The following is a 25,732-nucleotide window of genomic DNA, read 5'->3' as shown; positions in this document are numbered from 1 at the left end:
AGGACTAATGAGCTCAGAGAATGTTGATAGAGAACAGAAGGGAGCTGATGACTGAGTCCTGAGGAAGTCCAATGTTTAGAGGTTAGGAAAAAGGAGAATCAAGCACAAGACACTGAAAAAGAATAGCCACAAGTTCTAGTATGAGAAAACCCAGGAGAATATAGTGATTTAGAAGATAAATAAAAAAAGATGTCTTAGGAACAGGGAATTCATCAACTGTGTCAGATGCTGCCAAGAATTGGGAATTGTTCACTGGGTTTGGCATAGTGGAGGTCCATGGTGACCTTGAGAGTATCAGTAAATGGTAGGAGTGAAACCTGACTGGGCTGCTGCAGATGGCATTTCACATGTTTTTCTGATCCTCAGAACTCTATTCATATTCTACATCCAAATAATGACTTCAATTCTTATTTCACTGGGAGGAAGACTCAAAGCAACCAGAAGATAACTGCAATATCTCCCCATTATGAAATCTAGCTATCTGTTGCATTTTTTTACATATACTCGGCTCTCCTGCTCCTATTTAACTCCTTGCTTTTCTTTTCTAAGATTTTATTTATTTATTTGAGAGAGAGAGAAAGACAGAGAGAGGGCAGACTTGAGCATGAATAAGGTGAAGGGCAGAGAGAGAGGGAGGAGTAGACTTTCCACTAAGCAGGGAGCTGGATGTTGAGCTCAATCCCAGGACCCTGGGTTCCTGACCTGAGCTGAAGGAAGATGCTTAATTGACTGAGCCACTCAGGTACCCCTAATTCTTTGCTTTAGTTTAATATCAACCTCCCAGAATGTACTCAATCTCATCCCCTCTTGCCTGTTCTGACTTTTCAATTGCAATTATACTTTCTCCTCTGCATCATTTTTCTTTCTTTACTGCATTGCTAATATTACCATACAAAAAGGCAGAAATATCTTCCACTAAAAAAAAAAAATCATCCCTGGACTTTGTTGTAGCAAAGATATATGGCTCTCAGTTATAATTTAATGTATTATAGCCTCCTTACCCTATGCTGCGCTAGAACCAGTCTGTTAATGCAGACCTAAGGAAGCATCCATGCATTCAATGTTCAGTAATTTGAAAATATTAACAGTGAAAAGAGGAAATTAAAATTTTCTAAGTGGCTTCTTTTGGGTTTTCACACCAACTAACTAGTAGTCAATACAAATGCCCCTTGCTGCTTCCCCAACAATCTTTCTCTGCTCTTAAATCCTATGAAATCCTGCAGCATCGCCCCATTTCTGTGCTCATCTTTACAGCAAAATTCCTTAGAAATTTGTCTATTCTTGCTACCTTTACTTCCCCAATGGCTATTTTCTCCTCAACTCATCCCAGTCCGGCTTTGCTCCTGCCATTTACTGATGTTCCACTTCTCAAGGTCATCATGGACCTCCACTATGCCAAACCCAATGAACAATTCCCAATTCTTGGCAGCATCTGACACAGTTGATGAATTCCCTGTTCTTAAGACACCTTTTTATTTATCTTCTGGATCACTATATTCTCCTGGGTTTTCTTGTACTTGAACTTGTGGCTATTCTTTTTCAGTGTCTTGTGCTTGATTCTCCTTTTTCCTAACCTCTAAACATTGGACTTCCTTGGGGCTCAGTCATCAGCTCCCTTCTGTTTTCTATCAACATTCTCCCTATAATTGACCTCATTAGTCTCAATATTTTAAACACTTTCTGTATGCTGATACATCCTAGGGAAATACAGAATGATTGTTGGGCTGTGCTGAGTCCTACTTGAAGTTTGCCATCACAAATTCACAATGTTCCTGTTAGAACACTGAATGTTTTTCTTTAGCCACACTGAGATGCTATGGAGCAGCTACAAAGGGATCGAGAGCCAGGTTTAAGCAGAGTTAGAGTCTGTCATATAAAAATCATATGGATGGTGGTAGGCAAAATTTTAAAGACATCTCTCCAAGATCCCATCCTCTGATTATTCCATCAGACACTACTCTAGGTCCTACTGTAAAGGGACTTTGGAGATGTAAGATCATTATCAGCTGAGTTTAAGATAAAAAGGTTATCTTGCATTATCCAGGTGGGCCCAATATAATCACATGAGCCATTAAAAGCAGAGAGGCAGAAAAAGAGATCATAGAAATTAAAAGTATGAGAAGGATTCAACAAAACTAATTGTCTTTGAAATGTAGTGGTCCACATGCAAGGACCAGAAAGTGTCCTCTAGGGGCTAAGGGTGGCTCCCAGCGAACAGCCAAGAAAGAAATGGGACCTCAATCCTACATCTGCATGGCACTGGTTTTGGCCAACAACCTAAATGAGCTTAGAAGTGGATGATTCCTCAGAGCCTCCAGGTAAGAGCCCACAAGACTCTGACCTATAGAATTGTGAGATAAATAAACAAATGTTGATTCAATCCACTATATTTGTACTGATTTGTTGTGGCAGCAATAAAAACTCATGCATAGGTAGCAAAGGTCAAATTGTTGAAAAAAATACGCAAAGGAGCAGTCATTAGTAATGGACTGTAGAATCCTACCTAGCAAAGTAGGGAAGGAAGAAATAGGAAGAGAGGAGTCCTGAGTAAAGAGAATTAAAATTCTTAATGAACTGAAGAATTATTGGAACCTGTACTAAAAGAAAGAAGCTGAAAAGAGATCGGATACAAAATATGACTGTAAGAGTGGGTAGAAGAAATGGGATAAAAGATAAAATTATTGGAAGAAGGAAGGAGAATTTATTGTTAGAAGCCAGGATAGTGGATGGATTTTCTGTATGTATGGTGAAACCCAATAACGTAGTGACAGGTATAGTAGTAAAGGACAACCTATCGAATGGGGCAAGTGCTGAGAGTAAAGGGTAAGGAAAAAAGCATGGTATTGATGGATGATTATGTTATGAAGGGATGGTAGGCAGGTTAGTTTATGGCATTTGCTTCAAACAACATTGTATTTTGGAAAGGTGAGAGAATAAATGATTTAGACACAGTACGAAAGAACAAGGAAGACAATTATCCTACCACAAACCTCTTACATAGGGTGATAGTAGTAAAAAACAAAACAAAACAAATAGCTGTCACAGGAAACAGCTTTAGGAAACTATTTTCCTTTAGAGAAAGAAGGGGAGGAGATTGCTTAGGAAATAGTTTTTTGTTTGTTTGTTTGTTTTTGTTTTGTTTTCTGATGATGACCATGAATTACAAAGGGAAAAGTAGAAGAGTTTGGTGCTTTGTTGTAGCAGAGGTGGTATTCATGGTAGGAGATGAGAGCTTGAGTTAGATTTAGGATTATATAGAAACACAGGGGAATAGGAGTTCTTGTAAAGAGCATCATATAAATCTTGGACAAAATGTATGTCTTGTGGAGACAAAAATGTATGGCAGTCTTTTTGGAGAAGGTAGGCCATTAATTTTTTTTTTTAATTTTTATCTTTTAATTAGGTTCCATGCTCAGCATGGATGGAGCACCAACATGGGGCTTGAACTCACAACTCTGAGATCAAGAGTTGATCTGAGATCAAGAGTCAGATGCTTAACCAACTGAGCCACCCAGGTGCCCCAATAGCCATTAATTCTAATTTTACCTTTCTTCTTGGAATTGATTAAAAAAACAAAACACAACAATAGGGCTGAGCTGGTAGTATTACAGGGGTAGAAATTAGTGATCTCATTAGATACATGAATAAGTTCTCTAGATCTTTAAATCCTGATGTTTTACATTTAATAAAACTGAGACAAAGAAAGATTTGAATACATCTCCTAGTTTCATCAACAAGCAAGTAGAAGAGCTAGGATACAAACTTGAGCAACTGGAGTCCGGAGCAGAGTTATTATGCTAGAGGCATTCAGGAATGCTTGTTGACTAAACGAATGGATTCAGAGAAACATGCTATTTGGGAAATCCCCTCTCTGGGGTTTAGGTTGATATCAGTTTGCTGAAGACCCAACTCTAGTAAGAGGCAGACCTAGGCATGTGGGACTTCCAAGACTACATCATCATAATGCCGTGTTTTTCTATCTTGTGCTTTCTCTTAGAGCATTGTTCTAGGAACCCAGTCACCATGCTGTGAGGAAGCCCAGTCTGCACGGAGAGAAAAGGAGGCCTGCAGGCCCTCAGACTCAGCTATCTATCATTGGATAAATAGCACCAACTTGCCAGCCATGGGAATGAGCCATCTTGGATATGGATCTCTAACCCTAAATTGTGCTCCCCAAATGATGCCACATGGGGCAAACACAAGCCTTTCCTTTTGAGTCTTGCTCCAACTGCATATTCATGAGCAATAGAAAGAATTATTGTAATGTTAAGCCATAAAATTTAGGAGTTTCTAATGCAACAATAAATAATTTGAACATTTATACACCAAGCTACCTGATGTCCCTGAGCTTTTGCTTCCCTAGCTGTAAAAAGAGGATCAGATTATCAGACCAGAGGGGTGTCCTACAGATTCACAAAATGGAACTATGGCACAGGTAGTTACTCAATCAAAATTGCCTTTCTCCTCATCCCCTCTGTAGCCTCTCAGATTAGATGAAGCAACCAGAAGTGTTTTATATGTATATAAGTAGGCAAGAGAGGGGAGGAAGAAGGATGGCTACTCTGCTGATTCTCATCACCGAAATCGCTCACATTTTTACTTCAATTGGGTCTCTGCTCTAATGCCATTTTCCTAAAGACACTCATCTGGATTCCCCTCTGTAAAAAAACAGCATATACAGACTCTCCATCTTGTCCCTTTCTACACATTAACATTCATTTTTTTCCTTCATGGTACATATCATCTAAATATATATTTCTGTGTCTATTATACTGTCTCACTCAACTAACATAGAAACTTCATGAAAGCAGGAACTTTCACTTATGCCCCACTCTCTCTGCAGTGCCTGGAGCAGTGCCTGACCTACAGCAGGAATTCCATAAATATTTGTTGAGTAGCTCAATGAATGAATTCTTTCTGGTATAGTCCCTCCTCTTGTTTTAATTTACTTCTTTCAGATGGCATGCAGAAGAACATGTTGAATGGAACATTGACTTTAAGATTAGAAAGTCAGACAGACTCTAAGAAAGGAAGAGGCAGTCAAATATGCCAATTACTTCAGAAGGGTAATGGCATATTTTGAAATTTGGAGGCTGCCTCATTAAAATTCATTTTGTGCTACATAAAATAAGGAATCGGGAGCCTGACAGAAATGAAACTCAAATAGGCATTCATTTCCTTTATCTTTTTACAAGACAGATCAATTAGTAATTTTATGGTTGAAAAAACTCATTTTTAAATGTTATGTGGGACTTAGTGTAATATCAAATCTGGCCTAATGTCACCTTTATTAAGGAATTGAAAACACTTTTACATCTGTTCATTCCATTTAAAAAAAATACCGAGAAGCACATTTTTGCCATCTAAAGTTTATAACGGAGGAGAAAAATGGGCACAGAAGTGATCTTGTTGCATAATTAACATCCCAAAAAGTAAAGGCAAATGATCAGTCAGCACTGGACCAGAACATTTTGAGCTGCATTTACATTTGTAAACCAAGCTACGGAAACTCTCCCAAACAGGTGTGTTAGAGAGTCCAGATGGCCTCAACAAGAGGCCAGGAAGCCAACACCTTCTGCTGTGTTTCTGGCCACTCTCACAGGCTCAGTGGGTTTGGCTGCATCAGTGCCTTGTGCTGGGGGGCAGCCAAGGGGACACACAGGTGGTGCCGGATGAGAAACAGGGTTTCCAACAAGAGAGTGCTGTGCTGCTGGAGAATTGCCTCCTTTCTACTACCGGGTTATAAAACTAAGATCCAAGTCATTTATGGCTGGTAAAGATCCTAGATACTTTTAGATAAGAGAGCATAGGTGTTATTTAACCTCAATATCCTAACTCAGGTAATTACATTATGCCACCTGAAATTTTCCCTATGGGTTCAATCTAATCTGGTATTTGCTTTTTAGTCCTGTGTGCAGTTGCTGTGCTATTAAGCAGCTGCTGAGCACCACTCTCCACAATACAAAGAGTGCGTATTCTTTACGAGTTGGATGGTGGGATGAGGATGTGTGATGCTGGCAAGCCTTCATGTGGATCTAGTTCTAGCAGGATGTTTCACTAATTATAAACAAGAAAACCTTTGGCCCTTTTGATTGCAAACAGAGCCTCGGGAAAGTGATGCTGATTGATTCATTTAGTTCCTTTCAGTGAGAGTGAAGCAGCAAGGGAGTTTTGCAAATCACAAACTTAATGATGGAATCCTTATCTGGTGGAAGGAACCCCAAGGAGTGATAGTTGTGCAAACAGAACTACTGAGAGCCATAGGCAAAGTACTTTGATGGAGGCCACTTCTTTCTTCTCTCCTTTTAGCTTTTCTGGCAACTTTCCTCCATCTAGCATTCATGTTCTAGAAGAGACCTACCCATGGAGGTAAAACCAATTTTGAAGAATGCTGACAGGGCCCAATTCTCCAAATACCTATCTTTTCATTCTCATACAGGATTCTGTTGGGTTAAGACTTTGCATTTTCAGAAAGGATCATTAAGATCAGTGTGTTAATTTAGACAATTAATCATAGCTACATGTATTATTCCAGCAGCTTTTAAATAGTTCCCTGGACAAATACAGCAAAGGAGATTCTCACAGAGAACAAACTCCCAGGTGTGTACAGGATTGTGTCTAATTTCAGGAGTACTAGAATTCCACTGTTCTATCACTAGTATGGAGCTTCAGTGGACAAGTGAGGGAAGGAGACACTGTTGTAGGAATATTGAGTGCATTTTAATTTACATAAGGAGAAATAATTTACAAATGCTAGTTCCTCGGCAAAGAAAGGGCATGGCCAAACTGTGTGTAAGTCCTTTTATTCACCCCTTTTTTGTAAATCTATAGTTGCAGAGAGAAATTTAACTTGCTCAACAAATATACTTCCCTGTAGAGAAGTCTGAGCTAGTCCTCAAAGTTTTAAAATAAATCCTTTCAAGCATTCCCCACTCAATAGACCACTTTTTATCAATATTAAAATCTGTCGGAACAGTTTGTGTCACTTAGAATTTGTATGGCTTCATGCAACAGCAACCTCAAATATGGCTGAAACAGATTTTTCTCACGTGACCAGAACTCCAGAAGTGGGCAGTCCAAAACTGGGGCAGTTGTTTTGGGAAGTCATTAAAAACTAGGCTCCTTCAACCTCCTGGTCTGCCATTCTTTCTTAGCTTGTGTCTTAGCTTCATGATTGTAAGATGGCTGTTACACCTCAGACATTGCATCTGTATTCCAGCAAGAAGAGGAAAAGAGAAGAAAAAACAGAAAAAGGTTCATACAGGCTGAGTTTGTCCCTTTTGACAGGAAAACAACATCATTCCTAAAATCTCCCCATTTGAGATCTCCCCTCACTAGCCACAACTGGTCCACATAATCCTCTAGCAGTAAGGAGGTATAAGACGGGAGGTTCTTTTAATTGTCTTAGACCATTCATGACTGCTATCCTGAATGAAATCAGAGCTGATAAGGAAGTAGGGGTATAAATAAATTCATTATGAATAAGAAATTCAAGTTACGAGTAAAAAGGAGGAAAATAGGTATTGTAGGTTAACAAGCACTGGATGCCACATTTGTCACTAATAAACTTCATAAGCTCCATTGAGTATCTTCATTTTCCTTCTTGCCATTGACCTTGAGGATGTGCAGATTGTTTTGAGTATGAATCAATACCCACCGTCCCCAGAAAAATTCCCATCAGCTGTAACTTTACTATATGTAAGATTTATAGTTTCAGACATACTCCTCTCCTTCTCCTATATCGACTTATGCACACAGTGTTGAAAATTAACTTTTGTACACTGTTAGAAAGGAAAAATCTCTTTCTCTATCTCTTACATTCAGTCTAGGGGGTTTGTGAATTTAATAAAACATAGATCAAGAGGAGAAAAAGCACAGAACTTTTGTTAATAGTTACATGCACAGAAGTTCATAGAAAAGTGACAGTCAAGGGGCACCTGGGTGGCTCAGTCAGTTAAGCATCTGACTCTTGATTTTGAGCTCAGGTTGTGATCTCAGGGTCATAGGTCAAGCTCTGCATCAGGTTCCACACTCAGCGGGGAAGATTCTGCTGAGAGATTCTCTCTCTCTCCCTCTCTCCCTGCCCTCCCCACCCACTGATGCACACGCTCTCTCTTTAAATAAATAAATAAAATCTTTAAAACAATGACAGTCAAAAATGTGGTTAGACTCGGAGGCTTATATATCATTTTAACAAAGGAAGGAAAGGGAGCTTCAAAGGGACAATAGATTATAGGGAAGGGACTAGAAATATACCAGGTAGCTGATGGGAAATGAGTTATTTTCATAAGGTTTGTTTGTACAAGCTCACCTTTGTGTTGGCTCTTTATCCCAGGTGACAGTCACCCTTCTCTTCTGGGTAAGATGGGGTCACTTTCACAAAGGGAAATTTATGTTCTGCTTTTAGCCATATAATGGGGAGGACACAGAACTCTTTCTGCATCTATTAGCTCTCAGTTGCCTTTAATTCCAAGTAATCCTTATGTCAAAATGGCATATTTTGGGGTGGCATATCTTGATCTCCCTTCAATGCCTATCTGTCTCCCTGATATTGCCATTTGTCGAGGAAAAAAGGTTGACAATTTTATGGTGAAATTTTATTTATGCCTATAAGAGCCTGAAGCTGAAAGTCAAGTAGAGGAGTCTGTGCATAGGTGTTAAATTAATTATAATAAACCTCAGAGTCGATTGTGTTCCAATAATGACACTGATAGCTCAGAACAGCTGCAGTAGACAGTAAAGTTAGTCCACTGTTCTTTACCATGGAGTTAACATTTAATCCAGTTGACAGAATGAGACTCAGGACACACTGTTGATGGCTGAATATGAGAGGCACAGAGAAGAGAAAATGAAATGCTGACATTGAGGACGCTGCTAGGATAAGCAGTCACCAGATGGGAGGACAGAGCCAGCTGGAAAGTAGAAGGTAACTTTGAAATCCAACTTAACCTTCTCCCTGAACCAGGAGGCCAATTTTGCTTCTACAGGCTAGAGCCAGATGCCCTAATTGTTATCCAATTTGCTTTAAACTGAATCCTTTTAAGTAAGTATTTTTATATTTAACTGAGAAGCATTAACAGATTTTATGAATTATATTTCAGTAGGCTCTTCAGTTATAAACATAGTATTTTTTGAAATTTTGCCTTGATTTAATTTAAGAGTCGGTATGTAAAATTATTGACCTAAGATTGGGTCATTGTTATGAAATGAAACTATGGTTGTTAAATTGAATGGAGGGGAGGAACCATGCACTTGGGAAAATTCAAACTCATTTTTACTTCCCTCTGGTCACTAAGGCCTTGAGGAAGAACTCTTCCAAAAAACACTATGATTAGCATGTAAACAGAGCCTTAATCTAGGCTCTCAATGGCCCCTTGGAAGTGTCCTCAGGCCTGACCCACACCCAGATCTAGGTGGGAAATGTTTATTCTCTACTATTAGGTGTCTGTTTAAAAGGCAATTCTTCCTCCACTGCTGCTGAGGAATAGAAGGGTTTCTGAAAAGTCTGTTAAAAGGTAATTTAACTGTCTAAAACAAAACACAAGATAACTGTTTCCAGTAAAATTGCAGGAAAATTTCAAGAAAGCAGAGTGAATTTTCTTATATGGAATCTGGCCAAAACAAAGGCTAACTCATTTCCATTAGGTCTTTCATGGACACAATTTTAGGGCCACTGCCTCTTGTGTTAAAATGTCTCCTCTATGGTTTTGAACTGTCTTTCCTCAATGTTGCTGAATCCTAAATTATTAAATAGGCCACTCTGCTTTGCATGTTTCATTGCATGTATTTTTTTAAAGATTTATTTATTTTAGACTGAGAGAGAGCATAAGTAGGAAGAGGGCAGGGAGAGAATCTGGAGCAGACTCCCTGCTGAGCACAGAGCCTAATATGAGGCTCAATCTCAGGACCCATGAGATCATGACCTGAATTGAGAAACCAACAGTCAGAGGATTAACTGACTAAGCCATTCTGATGTCTCTTGTTGTGATTTTTTTCTGAAGTTTATTTTTTAAATTGATCTCTATACCCAATGTAGGGTTGAAACTCATGACCCCAAGGTCAAGAGTCGCATGTTCTTCTGACTGAGCCAGCCAGGGCCCTCCATGTTTCATTGCTTTATTATTATATTTTTAACCTCAAAGCCTCCTTTTTAAATGTACACCAGTCCAGCTGACAGACAACAGTTCTATCTCCATTTTGCTGTTTCTGTTTGCCATAATTTCTCTCCTCAGGCTAAAGTACATTTTAATTGAATGAAACCATCATTTTGTATTCAAGTTAGATAAAAAGTTCAGTCTTCCCTTAGTGTGGTTCGCCTTATTAAATGGCCTGTACAAGATATACTGATCTTGAGTTTGAAACTCTAAGCTCAGAGATTTGTACATTTCTGGGGATCCTGAAAATATGGTCACAGGGCAGAGGGTATCAAGGACTTCTCAGTTTCAATAGTAATAATAGTAAGATCCTACCTCAGCTGGGCTACATTTAACCTGGAAAGGGAATGAAATGGAAAGCCAGATTGTTTTATAATTGACAGCTTTGTCTCTCAGCAGATGGCTGTAATCTCCTGCATGTGCCAAACACAGACTCTAGGATTTTTGAGTTTGTAGTGAAAACAGAAAGGACAAATATTTATCGTAATTACAACATTTGTGCATTGGATATAGTTTCACTGCCTTTTAATCCTCCTTGATTAGAAAATACAGAGTGGTTTTTTTTTCCTTGCCAGTTGAAGAAGTTTGTTTACCATCACTTTGAGAAACATTTCAAGTTTTAATAAATATAAAGCTAGGTCAAACAGAAACAGAAAACAGTTATCTTTCTAGTTTACTTCCCAGTGAATCTATATGTCCCACTCAGAAAGTTTCAATCAGCACTAGTAGCTCCCAGTCAGCAACTACAACACTCAAATTCAAGAGGCATTGTAGTCAATTTTGGATTTGCCTGAGGAAATGACCCTGTTTTCAATATTTTTTTCTTTCCGCTCATTACTGTTGGTTAGTTATTGTCAAGAAGGTCAGTTGGGGATCTCTGGAGTGATTTACATAATTAGGTTCTCTGTGTAGTTTATGGAAATTACTTTTGGGGCAACTTGACCCTCACCTGATTAATCCCATCAGATTATGTCCACCTTCATTGTTAATAAATCACTGGTCAGCATCTGCATTATGATCATCCTGAAAAGTACTGAGCTATTTCCGGAGAACTGAAAATTATAATTCAAATGTGAAGTCCTTGGACTGAAGTCAAGGTTCCCCTCAGTTTTGGAGTAACGGAAATATATTATTTATATATAATATTTAACATATTTATAATAGTATCAGAAACTGCACCAGCAAATGTGAGTTCAACACACACATCCTCCACTTTAAATTTTGGTGCCTTGGGCAAGTCAGCTGATTATTTCTTGACTTGGTAAATGTTAAGAATTTACCAATGTTACTTTGAGGACACCAATGGCTCAGTCCATTGGGCATCCAACTCTCAGTTTTGGCACAGGTAATGATCTCAAGGTTGTGATATTGAGTTCTCAGTAGGGATCTGAGCTCAATGAGGAGTCTGCTTGAGATTCTCTGTCTCTCCTTCCGTACTCCTTCAAATAAATAAATAAATAAATAAATACTAAAAAGAAAGATTGCTACTTTGATAAAAATGTCCAAGTATTATATACATGGCCTCTCAGATTCTTACTTCTCACCTTTCATTATCACATTAGTGATATTTTGTATGGTACTATTGCCAGATCATACCATGGCCTATTAGTGCTCTCTTTACTACTTAAAAATAGAGTCAATTAATGTCTTTAAATCTAATTGGTTAAGAAGCCAATTCTAGAAGTCCTAGAACCAACTCAGAAAATTCATCCTTTAGTTTCTCTTCTTTCAGAACCACTCTTAGTACCAGAATTTGTATTAGGGTTCTCCAAAGAAACAGAACCAACAGAGAGAGAGACAGAAAGACAGAGAAAGACAGAGAGAGATAAAGAGAGACAGAGATAGTGAAAGAAGAGAGATAGAGAGGAGGGAAAGGGAGAGAAAGGGAGGGAAAGAGATTTATTATAAATTATTGGTTCATGCAGTTGTGGAGGCTGGCAAGTCAAAAATCTGCAGGGTGGGCTGGCAGGCTAGAGACCCAGGAGAGCCAATGTTCCAGTTGAGTCTGAGGCAATCTGCTTCAGAACCAGGAAAAACTGATGTTTTCAGATGAATGTTGAAGATGTAGTCTGCTGGAGAAGTCTCCCTTACTCAGAGGAGACCAGTCTTTTTATTCTATTCAGGTCTTCAACTGACTGAATGAGCTCATCTGCTTTACTCAAATAAATGTTAACTTCATCCAAAACACGTTCACAGAAACACCCAGAAATGTTTGACCAAATCTGGGCATCTCATGGCCTGGGAAAGTTGACACATAAATTTAAGCACCATACTCAGTAAAAGTCACCCCAAAATAGATTTTCCCTGACTTCCACTTCTGTATTCATACTACCACTAGGGTGAACCTTAAGTGCAAAGCAGATCACATCATTTCCTGCTTAAAACTATTCAATTATTCTACTTATCCCAAAGGACAAAGGACACACTTCTTAAAACCACCTTTAAGCCTTCTCCATTTCTCACCTGACTTCAGTCTCTTTCCAAGTATACTTCCTACTCCTCAGGACCACTCCTATCCCACCAAACGAGCTCCTTCTCTTCTAGTCTACAGAACTATTTACATTTCTAACAACATACCAAATTTCATGCCTCTTTATCCAAGTTCTTCCCTGTGCCTTCACCCCTCCCCAATTCACCCATCCTCAACTATATTTGCCTCTAAAACATGTATTCAAAATCCAAGAACCATCTTAAGCATCTCCTTCTCAAGAGATGGCTTTATTGAACTCCAAAGTTATTTTCTTCTTGATATTACCACTGAACTATGCCACTATAGCATTACTCTGAAATGTCTTCATGTTCTCTTTATGTCTGGCTGAAGCTCTGTTAAGTCCAAGAACTATCTTTTTTTTGTTCTCTCAGTGTCCCATGTGGTATCCGAGTCCCATTAAGAACTAAAAAATTGTTTGTGGAATGAATGAAAGATAAGGGATTAGATGTATAAATTGGGGCCTAATTTGACAATCAGTGGGGGAATCGCTATACATTTTTTTTAATTTTTTTAAAATTTTTTATTATTTATTTATGTAGTCATACAGAGAGAGAGAGAGAGAGAGAGGCAGAGACATAGGCAGAGGGAGAAGCAGGCTCCATGCACCGGGAGTCTGACGTGGGATTCGATCCCGGGTCTCCAGGATCGCGCCCTGGGCCAAAGGCAGGCGCCAAACCGCTGCGCCACCCAGGGATCCCCGCTATACATTTTTAAATTAAAAAAAACCTCTTCTTGAAAGAAGTAAGAAGGAGTTGTATTTTAAAATTAATCTGTCATTGATGGGGAGAAGGGTTGAAGGCAAGATGGAAGAAAGAAAAAGAAATGAGGGAGGCTATGTAGGTGAATATAATGGTCCAAGGTCAAGATAGGAGGAGTTAAACCAGGCAAATGGAGTAGAAATAGGAGATGCTCCTATTTATGAATATTTTCCCTTTCTTTAGAGCATGTGGTAGAATTGCATTTTCTTTGACCCCGTTGAAAGTAGATATGGCTACATGATTTTCTTGGCCACTGAGATGGATTGGAAGTGACATGTGCCACATCTAAACAGAAGCATGAAGAGCCAGTACATGATCTGCCACATTGTGATTTTAGTCTCATTGATCATGACCATGTGTCAAGATGTAATCTCTGCCAGTCTGGTTCTCTGAAAGACAATATTGGGCAGAATTTTTCTGCCAATCTGTACTGGACACGTACTGTGAGTCACTTTTGTTGTGTCAAATAAATGAGATTTTGGAACTGTTTGTTACTACAACAAAACCAAGCTTATCCTGATTTATCAGGATTTGGAAACTGGTAGAAGAGGGTCTGAGTAGCACAAAACATTAACATTTAGCATGAAGGAGTAGAAGACTTTTAGCTTGAATGACTGAGTCTGCCACATGTTGTTGTCATAATATGTACTTCACAACTGCAGGACTCTGGTTCACATCATAATCTATCTGAATTGTGGCCCCTAGAATTGTGTCATGCATAACCTACACAGATGTACACAGCAGCCCTGGGAATGATTCATTCAGAAAAAATATATTATTTATTGTCCACTGACTCCTAAATGACATTCTGAGTGCTGCGAATACAAAGGCAAAATAGAGTTTATCACTCTGTGTGATGTGGTCAGAGGCCAGCACAATGTGGCAGATGCTCTGATAGATCTACTGTGCACAGACAGAAAGAGGCAATCAGCTCTGGGAGTTGCAGTTGAGCTGCAGTTTGAAGGCTGATTTGGAATTGTTCATGCAGAGAAGGGAAGTGAGTCATTTAAGTGCAAGAAACAGATAGGTAAAAAGTCCATGAGACATTGGAGTAACTGCAACAGGTCTATGTAGCTATGGCTTGGGTATAAATTTTGGAGATGAATAGGAATAGGAAAAGGAATAGAATAGGAAAAGGAAAAGGAAAAGATTAGAAAGTTAAGTTGGTGTCATTTTGAAAGATTTTGTATTTTGCCAATGATTTAGTCTTCATTTCTGGTACAAGAGTCTCAGTATCTTTCTAATCAGTTTAGTGTTGCATTTTTTATGTTTAAAAACACATTTGTAGGAGATTCCTGTCATATCATTGATAGGAGCAAGGATATTAGATCTAAAAGAGGAAACTGATATATTCTGGTTGGTTTCTTTTGATTAGATTTCTGATTTGAAATATCATTATTATTCACAAAAAAATAAGTAAACTTTAGTTAAATTTTGTTAATACTGATCACAAGGACAGATCCAACTCCATAATTGATGCTTCTTTGAAATTTTACTGATTTCAATGTATCTTGAAATATACGGGCCAATCATTTAGAAACTGGAAATCTTTTTGGCATACAAAGATTGCTTCTCCTAAGGGGATTTGATATGTAATCATGCAGGGCCATAATACCACCCAGAGATAGAGAACTTTTCTTCGAGAACTTATAAAGAACAGAGGTCACCTACTTATAATCTGAATTTACAATTCCTCTAGAGAGCGAAGTCCAATTGGATGAGCTCTGTGTCTGATCTTTTTTGATTTTTGGCTTTTAAAGTCTTCCCCATACTGACATTATCATGATAGATTGCCACCTGTATCAGGGGCAATGATTTCTGGTTAATGTTTGTCAGTTCAGGCATTATCATAAAATGCTAGTGTCTAGATCTGCTGCATCATCAGAATTTGAAATAAGACCTTTAGGCATTCTCCCTGCCATAAAATGACTGCTTTCAGCCTTATGTAGCCCCTTTGTTAACCTATTTATGTTTTCAGATATATTACTTAATGTTAACAGTTTTAATTGTCCTCTGCTTTTTCACTGAATGAATAAAAATCATGCAATAAGGAATAGCCTCGTGATGTTGCAAATGACCCATCATGATAACACAACTAGTCCCTGGAACTCTTCATCTGACAATGAAAAGGCATTGAACTTTAAGGCTTTTATACATTGGTGAGGAATTCATGAAAAAGAAGTCTTCAGAATGAAGAGAAAATCAGGGAGTTATAAATGGCCTGGTGAGACATAGATGTCAAAGTAGCTGCCAGATGTTGGCATATCTAAAGTCAAAGGAGAACTTGATTTAAATTTTTATTCATTTGAGGGAAAGGCAAGATAGTTATTGCCTACCCAAGGATTATTGTCTTAGGGACCCTGTAGAGCATTCCCCTAAATTGAGAAATATTTGTACTACGGAATCTAGTGCCTGGCACAGAGTAATTACTCCATTAATACTAGCTATTAATATCACTATTCCACCGAACTAAGAAATAAATTGAAAATTTCAAGTTGAATTTAAAATCAAGTACTCCTTTGGCTTTTATATTAACTAACACATAGCCTATGATTCAAGCCATATACATTTTTAATATTGCTGCCAAATTCACAATTTGATGAGATGGCTTTCCTGCCACTTGATAATGCTGCAGATGGCAAGATAACACTGCCATGTCTGACACCATGATAGCACTTATCATGTCTGATAAGCCATGTTCATTAAAGATGTGATTTAACCAAAGGAATCTGTGGAACTGAAATAACAAACTTTCTCATAATGATATTGACCATTTTGTAGCCTTTAGGAATACCTATGGTTACAGCTTTAGGAAAATGCAACATATTCCAGACATTCTGTTAGGTCTCATATTTACCACCATTACCTCATTTGATTTTCTCAGCAGTCCTACGAGATATGAGTCTTACTTCTCTTCACATATGAGGAAACTGAGATTCAGCAACTGGCCCTCATCACACAGTCAGTAATTAGTAGGCTGTGGTTTGAATCCAGGCTGACTGAATTCAAAGTCTGTGTTTTTAATCACTGCAATTCATGGCTTTCCCACTAGTGCAAGTTCAGTGTGAGCTTTATTCCTTTCTTTGCATTATTTTATGCATCAAGAGGCTTCACAAATGTGATTCCTTAGACTGTCTGAATGATTGAGTGAACCTCAATGCAAGGATTGTTAGGTTTCTCTGAAACACCCTTTCTTTGATAAATCTCTCAAAGGGAATAGTCCAGGGATAATAAATTGAGGCATCTTGGGGACTCATGGGAATTTACCTCTGTGATTGATGGAATGAGAAGGCTGTCACCTGCATATGTAGTAAATAAAGCCATGGAAATGCATGAGATTGCCACCTGAAAATTGACATTGGTTTGTTCATTTTCTTACGGGAAGAATACAATTGAAATGAAGGGAGCTGAGGGGAACCATAAGAGTGATTGATAGAAAGATACAGAGTTTAGATTAGGAAACTGGAAAAAAAATATAAGGTTTTATTATTATTATGTCTTCAGTGTATTTCAGCACCCTTTCCTCAGTGCAATCACAAAGTTTACAGCACTCTACTAGGCACCATGGAAGATAGAGAGACAGAGAGACAGAGAAAGAAGGGTGGAAGGAGATGTGCTTTCTGCTTTTAAGGAACCAATGATTTGGTTAATACATTAAAAATTATCTGGGTTGAAGGGCATGCGCATGAACAGTATAAGCACATGTTCATCACCCAAGGCCACCTTTACTGATCATTTCATACAACCTGTCTCTAAGCAAATGGACCTTCTAAAAAAGAAATCCAAGCTCTCTTGACCAGCAAAGGCTAAGCAGGATGTGAAATGTAATGTGTCAAAGGTATGCAGGCAAAGCATTTTTTAAATAGACAAAGGAAAGAAAACCAAGGCAGAAGCCTGCCTTTTATGATATGGCAAAGGAAGGCAGATAATTAATGATCTAAGTGCCAGAAAACTTTGGTGCCTTCATTTACCTCAAATTTTGTAAGGGAATTATTTTAGAGAACTGATTACAAAAAAAGACTTACCCAGAGTTATTTAAATAAGGATTTTTTCCATCTTATATTTTATACTTCAAAATGTATTTACTTTTAATTTGTATGTGATATAAAGTGCAGACATTTTTGTGGGTCTGAGATAATCATCAGGGTACCTTCCAAGGGTACTTGGCCAACTTTTTAGAAATCCTTAAGTATCGACTTCCAAACCACAGTCACATGAAAATGATAATGGAATAGAGTAAGCATTATGTTAGAAGGAAATAACAGGAGGTGAAAGATTCAAAGAGAGAAAGAAAAATATTCTCCTTTAAATGCAAGGAAACAGGAGGATAACAACTTCTAACAGACCGTGAATTTGGGCTTCCATGGAAAATAGTGAACATTTCCCTTTGAGACATTTCAAAGTAGGGTGAATCATGTTTCTAGTATAGTCTTTCTAATTAAGTCTTCTGTATCTGTCTGTAGGGTGTGGGATTAGCTGTGCCTCTGACTCCCATGCCCTTTCCAGCATTTAATTCCAGTTGGAATACTTTAGTGTGAAACCCTACTTCCATCCTTTAAGGTCATAGCTGTTAAGAACTTGCTTGTGAGTGTAGGCTATTGTTTCCTCTGAAGGAACAGCTCCCAAAGAGTGACGTGGCTCAAGGACAACAGTGTACAAGTAGGCATTAAACAAATGCATGTTGAGTGTTTTTGAATTGATAGACCATGACCATAATTGGACAACACCTATCTCCTGCTGCCCCTCCCTAGTATAAAATTTATCTCCTTTTTATTGTCCTCATGACAAAGGATAGGATCAGAATTCTGTCAGTGGTCAAGCCCTTTGCCATTTGGACAGTCACCAACTCATCTACTCACTTGGGTTTTGAAGGCAAATAATGACTTCCACTCAGGTTTAATGATAGTTTCACTTTGAAGTGTTCAGAAGATAAAGACACCTCAGCACAAAATAATGTTCTCCCTGGATTACTATGATCATCTAAGACCAGAAGATGAAAAGGAAGACTCTGGTAGTATAAGCTATTTAGTACCCATCAATACACAGTTCATCCTTTTTGGACAAAGGATATCACAGAGACCTGGCCAAATTAGAAGGGCAGGAAGCTTCTGTGGGCAAACAGAGGTGGTTTCTACTGCAAATACCTCTGCCCAAAAGAAGCTTCAAAAATTCTTCATACCCATAAAGCCAAATGAAGGCTTTAAATCTCACCAAAGACCATCACACATCTGAACTGGTATCTTCCAGACTATGCACGAACCCTGGAAGACCAGATGTGCATATTGTTTTTCCATAGCTGAGATTTAAGAATACCCAATAGTGTTTCTTTTTACTTTGTGGATTAGTGTCAGTTAAATGTCTTGGTTTAAAAGGTGTCAGTGAAAAAGCTAACAGAACTTCATTTGAAAAGAAGGGTGTTAAGAGACATAATAACTTAAAATCAACCTCAATTCAGATAATACTTAGGCTTTCTTCTGTAACAGAATGATTTAAACTGAAATGAGCAAAACTCTTGATTAACCAGAGATTCAGTCATAATTATTTGAAAGCTTCAAATGAGGACAAAAATCATATTTTTAGGCAATTTAGAATTTAAATATGCATATAAAAACACATGCATAAAATTCATTCCTTGGTTACTTAAAAGCCTAAGCATATCAGTGAGAATGACTGATCTGTTAACATTTAAGGGAAAAAAATTGAAGTTAAAGTTCACCTGATCAACATAATTATTGGTCATTTTTACAACAGGTGAGACATCTGAATGGAAAAAAAAGTCTTTAAAGTTTGGTTATCTGCTTTTGTTTGCTTATTTTGTTTTTTGCTTTTCATTTTTCTTTCATTTGCTTTTTGCCTCATGGCTCCCTCAAACCAAATATTTTTATTTTTTATTATAGTAAGATTCAAAAATATGTCCAATGATTCAAAAATCATACTACAGCTCTGAAGTGGCAGAGAATGAGTCCAAGTCTGCCTGACACCCATAGTTTTGCTCTTTCCACTATGCATGGTAACTCTGATTTCTTCATTTGTAAAACAAGGGTGTCTACTTCATATGGTTTAAGAAGATAACATGTGTTTAACATCTAGAACAGTATCTGACATCTGGTAGGTATCCACAAAAAATGTGATGATAGTAGTAATGATGGTGGTTATTGCTATAATAGGAAAATGAGCTGGAAAAACTCACCCCCTGAATGATCTGAGAATAATATCTTAAGTTCTTTAAAATAAAAATAATGATGACTGTGGAGTACAAACTAATTATCTCCAAAATCTGCATGCACTTATTTCTTGCAAGAACAGATAGTTTCTCCAATAGATATGGTCACACACCATAGATCACAGTTAAGTGTTGAGTGGGTGGAGGATATTTTGCAGTGGTCCATAAAGAGGAAGAAAAAAAATTATGGTCACTTCAAAAATTATGTCACAATGACTACAAAGCACTAGATTAATTGCCTAATAAATACCTCTTGAAAATTCTTTTCATGGGCTAGAATATGAAGCTCATCCCAGAATCAGAGAAACTAGTTTCAACCAAAACAGTCACAAAAACACATTTCATATAAGCACACTTATATTTTAGCTTATAATGAATGAAGATATTCCAGCTATGTCTACCAGGTTCAGAGGTCTCTTATACACATAGTTGTATCGTGATGGCAGGAAAAAAAGATTGGAAACTGCCCCAAAGAAATCTGTTTTAGGTAAGAAGCTTATGATAGCCCACTACAGAGGCAGAAAAAGCAGGTGTGACATTCTGTATGGGTGGGCTCTGTCCCACCCTCTCAGCTCTATAATTATCCAAAGGAAAAATCTTGAAGTGGACTAGAGAGAAAGATATCAATAGCCTCAGGGTCAAAAGCTATTCTTTGTATGCAATTTCTATCAGAGAATGTAATTCTCTGGTCTTTATTTCATTTTATAAAATACTCATGTGAACATCCATATACACTCAGACTCATAAAAAAAGTAGCTGTAGCAGCAAAAATGTCTGGCTTTCAAGATCAATGCTACATATGTCCCATTTTAAATCACGTTTAGCAATTCTAATTTATGAGGTAGTGACTTAAAACTAATATTATACTATTTAATACAATTACAAATTGTTATTTGATTCTAACACCTCTGTAACATATTCATCTTCAAATCAGCAGCAGCCCATTACCCACTTCTCACCTAGGAAAATCAAGGACCAACATGAGTAGAAAGTTTTCCATCTGAAGAACCTGAAAAAGGATTGTCTCTTAGCTGCTTTAGATCAAAATCCAGCAAGAATAGAATCTCGTTTCCCACATCTTTCCCCTTCACATCCACATTGGGTAATTAAAGGAAAAACAGATATGGAAAATTCATCTGAGAACATTAAATTAATTCTCTGTGAAATTTCATTATTTTATCCATAAATGGTATGGTGTAGGTTATAAAGTAGTCAGATAGCAATTGTATTAGAATGGGCTGCAGTGTAAATTTTTTTAAAACACTAAATTTCATCACCAAAACAGAATTGGAGATACCATAAATGAATGTGGGCTTTAATCTTTGATTCAATATAAGATTCACACTCAACTGTGTGACTATTTTGCACATCATCAGGAAGAGAGAAAATTTCCCATTAGCTGTTGCATCAAGCTTTTAGTTCAAGAAAAAATGTCTTGCTCAGTAAAACTAAAAACAAAACCAGGTCTTAGCCAATTTGATTTCTCTTTGCAGGGTTGACGTAAAAGGGTGACTTGACTAAAACTTTTACTGGTTGGTTTTTCATTTTGGGGATTTTTGTTTTGTTTTGTTTTGTTTTATGAGCTAAAGGAGAAGGAATCGTTAATCGATGAGCCTAAGGCACTCTGAAATATACTTACTAAATAATAAACTTATCAATTTCTTCCAAATGAATAAATTATTAATTCTCATCTAACTTGACCAAACCTAACAGAGAATGCAGGTGCCACAGAAGAGAAATGAATCTCTTCAGAGTGTATAGTATGTGATAGGAGGGTCAAGGCTGACATTAGATAGGAACCTTAGAGACAATGCCTTAAAACATCGGAAGGGCAATGTTCAATTAAACATTAGGAGAATCTATTGCAATTTTAAACATTTTCAGCTTCACAGTAGAGAAAATGCCGAAGGACAGGAAAAGGTGTCCACCTGAAACTTTTGAGATCCATCAATATTGATTCGCATCTCTAGTAAAAGAATTAATTCTACACTAGAACTAGCATTGGTAATGGAAGGGTATGACTGTGTCCAGCCCTTTTCAAACCTGTTTTAAACATATATCCTCCCATATTTATTTATTTCAATAACCCAAGGCAAGTTTTCCATTTTCCTAGGGGTGAGGGTGGTTTTTCCATGATTCCCCTAAATTTAATGGCAAAAACAGCCATTTGTTACAAATTCTATGTTTCAGGAACTTGAATAGAATACAAGAGAGATGGCTTGTCACTGATGCATACTGATGAAGCCTCATCTGAAAGATACTACAAGGGAAGGCTAGGGACTGGAATCATCTGAAGGCTGTTCACTTGCATGCCTGATGATTCATAATGGCTCTCAGCTGGGACTTGATCTAAGACTGTCAACCAGATCACCTACAGGTGGTCTTCATGGAGCCTGGAATGCCTCAAAATTTGGTGGCTGGGATCCAAAAGTATATGTCCCAGAAAAAGAGCCAGATGGAAGTGTAGGTTGTAAAGTGTCCTAGCCTCAAAAGTCACACAGTGTGCCTTCCTTTGCATTCTACTTCTTGGGCAGTCATGGCTGACCTATATTCAAAGGGTGAAAATTAGATTCCACCTTCTGATGGGAGAAATGTCAAGGTTCTACAATTGTAGAACTGGAAACACAAAAACAGGGACCTTTTTTGAAACAGTCTGTCACATTGTTTCCCTTCTTTTTCCTTCTTTTCTTTCTTTTGTGTGTGTGTGTGTGTCCTGTCTGTGCTTTCTTATAGTTTCTAGAAAAAAAAAATAACAAGTCATTCACAGAGAGCACATTTCTAGTAAATTCTAGTGATATTTTGGTTATTTGCTATGAATCAGCTCATTTCAGATTAATAACTTTTGTACATGGTGTTATTCTGGTATGTCTACCAGATTTTTTAAAGATTTTATTTATTTATTTATTTATTTATTTATTTATTTATTTATGAGAAACACACAGAGAGAGTGAGAGACAGAGAGAGACACACAGAGTGAGAGGCAGAGACACAGGCATAGGGAGAAGCAGGCTCCATGCAGGGAGCCTGATGTGGGACTCGATTCTAGGTCTCCAGGATTGCGCCCTGGGCTGAAGGCGGCGCTAAACCACTGAGCCACCTGGGCTGCCCCAGATGTTTGTTTTGACACAGACATTTTGGAATTTATATTTAAGGATAAAAGAAAGAAACAGATCTTGGAAGTGATAGTTGTTGGAAGGAAGTCCAGAACAGGTAAGAAGATGTTTAAAAGTGGAATGAAGACAGATGTTAGGATTGGAGTCTATTGAGAAAAAGGATTTAGAATGTGAAGGAAAGATCGTTTTGCTGAAAAGGATTAAGTGTTTCTTGGTGAGTGTAAAGCTTCTGATAATTTTTAGAAATTAGTTGTTTGACTTCAGGACATGTTATTTTCTGCATATTGTTAAGTAAACATTTTAATTAAAAATGTTTTCATTTATATATCAATAGATATTGTAGGCTCCTTTTAACATTCTGGGAATGCATGAGTGATGCTTTCTTTCTGCATCATGCTTCTCCATGTTTTTGACTCCTTTCCTCTGTCTTTGTGTTATTGCTCTGACTAAATGAGAACACTTGATGATAGGTCTGTCACTCAACTACCTGGACTGAAATAGCCAGAATCATAGGAACCTTGAGCTAATGCAAATGGGGGTTAACAAACACAGGGAGAAGAAAGAGTGATCTCTTCCTTTGAAAACCACATCCCATGAATATTCCTTATTGTCTTTATAAATCTACATTGAAATATATATTCTATAGAAATAATTTTAAAAATACATGACATATTTATTACAGTATTGTTTATAACAAGTAAAAATTGAAAAGAAATTAAATGGTCATCAACAGAAGAATATCTATGTGATATATGCATATCTAGAACACTATTGCAACCTTAAAATAATATATATCTACTTTCAGGGAAATGTGTTTAATTGATTCATTAAAAAAATTTCCAGAATACTAGGAATACCAGAATCCCATTTGTATGAGAAAAGATATAAAATTTCATTCCAGATGGCAAACTTAGCACCACTTTAGCTACTCCATATTATAAAAAATCTCTAGAAATGATCTTGTACTTTTCTTTTTAAATTTCACATCTGGTACATGAATCAAGAAGGAGAACTCTTAATGGATCATAACATATTAAAAATTCTTGAAAGGTGGGAAATGAGAGGAATGAAAGGTCTCAAGACATAGAACATGTTTTTCTTCTAGAAAAGTTGAGGGCAGTACCTAGGGAACTTCATACCCAAGTGTAGTTGGTCCTGGATTCAAAAGTGGTCCTGAGAGTAACCAAATTGTAACCAGAAGAGGGTATCAAGCAGGACAGATTCTGCATAATCCACCTTCTGAGGCCAAAAGTAACCACAAGGGTTTCATATTCAGGTGGGATGGGGGTGGGAGGGTATTAGGCTGTGACAAATGGGGGTCAAGGAAATGGGATAACATTAATGACTACATATTGCACTAGTGGAATAGCTATAGAGATGAGAGCACACAAATAGTCACCAATCACATCATGCTTTTTTTTGGAATTGATCCATTTTAGAAAGGATGTACAAAAAGACATTAGGGTTCAAAGCCAATGGCCAAGAAAGAATTCTTGAGACGTCTTTGATGCAAAAAGGTGATTTTATTAAAGCATGGGGACAGGACCCGTGGGCATAAAGAGCTGCACCAGGGTCATGAGGAGTGGCCCATTATAGACTTCCAAGTTGGGAAGGAGTTAGGGATAGCATAAGCCTCTCAGGAATTTTGGAAGCAAGGTTCCCAGAACCTTGAGGGGGTTAGCTAATGTTGGAAAAAGGTCATTTATTACCATCTAATAAAACCTTAGTCACAAGACCCTTCAGATGTATATTGGTGGGCCATATGCTTGGGGGATGATTGCCAACATGTATGGGGGGGGTTAGATATAAAGGAGATTTCTAAAGAAATTTTTATATGTTAAAGTTGACTTGCAAGGTCCTGGGGTCGGGCTAAGACTGACTTTTGCCCTTAGCAAAGTTTCAACATCGAGGCAATTGAGTCCCTAGAGGAATGTCACCCTGCCTGTTTTAAGGACTTACCAATGGGTGGGCTATAGGTAGTAAGGACATTTAATAATTTTTCTTCTGCTTTTGTTTCCCATATCAGAAGTGTCCCTTTCCTTTTGTGAGTGGTATGGAGTCAGCTCATATGTCTGAGACCCAAAAATTGAGAGCTTCTTTGTGCCTAGAGGATGCACCCAGGGCCTTGATGGTCATCACCATTCCACAAAAAATAATATGTTGAGGCACACCTATTACCATAAGCATTATGGATATATTTAGATTACCATGAGGAAAAGAGAAAGAAGGATGGTCATGAGGCTCACAAATGTTCAAAGGCAAAAATATATATATATATATATGACTGGTCTAAATGCTAAGCTCTACCATAAACAGTGTCATGCTGAGAAAGTCAAATGAAAAAGACTATCAAGATGCATGGAAAGAGAAACACCAAATGAAAGAATGGTAAAAAGACTCCACAAAGAGCAGTACCTACATATCTATTGGACAAAGAGGGACAGTTCTGAGCTAATATACTTTCCAAAATGATTAAACAAAAACAACAACAACAACAAAAAATGAAAGCAGGAAAGTTCTGCCCAAAGTTCCTGCCTGGGAAGAAAGAGAAGTATTACAATTACTTGAACAGGAAAGAGAAAGAAGAAAATGTGCAAGAGGATGGTTACTAAAGTTGGCTGTATTGGAGATGGCTTTACTCCTAAATCTGAAAAACTACCTAAATCTGAAAGATTCATTAAGTCAATGGGCTTATGTTTCAAAAAGTCCATGTAACTCATCCTGAAATGAATGGCACCTTTTGCCTACCAATACATGATATAAAAAAAGAGTCTCCTATCCCCACTATATCCAACTTTAGGTATCATTATCAAAGGAACTGTCACTGAGGTGAAAGTGAGCATGTTGGGCCTTGTGACACAGTCACAGAAGGAGGCAAAGTATTTGAGAAGATTTACTGACAGGTTACCAGCAGTCCTGAAAATGATGGATGCATAACTGTGGTCCTATGGTTTGACGTCAATTTCATACAAGTAACTCCTTATAATTATTGA

At 37.7% G+C, this 25,732-nt stretch overlaps 1 pseudogene; it reads left to right on the top strand.

Annotated features, from left to right (window-relative positions):
* The first annotated feature begins 2,281 nt into the window (after positions 1–2,281).
* On the top strand, positions 2,282–25,732 carry LOC112934904 (ribosome biogenesis protein NSA2 homolog pseudogene; annotated as a pseudogene).

This window comes from Vulpes vulpes, chromosome 6 (genome assembly GCF_048418805.1).
Source record: "Vulpes vulpes isolate BD-2025 chromosome 6, VulVul3, whole genome shotgun sequence".
NCBI lineage: Eukaryota > Metazoa > Chordata > Mammalia > Carnivora > Canidae > Vulpes > Vulpes vulpes.
The sequence above is the reverse complement of the archived record's forward strand: the minus strand, read 5'-3'. Positions and strand labels throughout refer to the sequence as shown.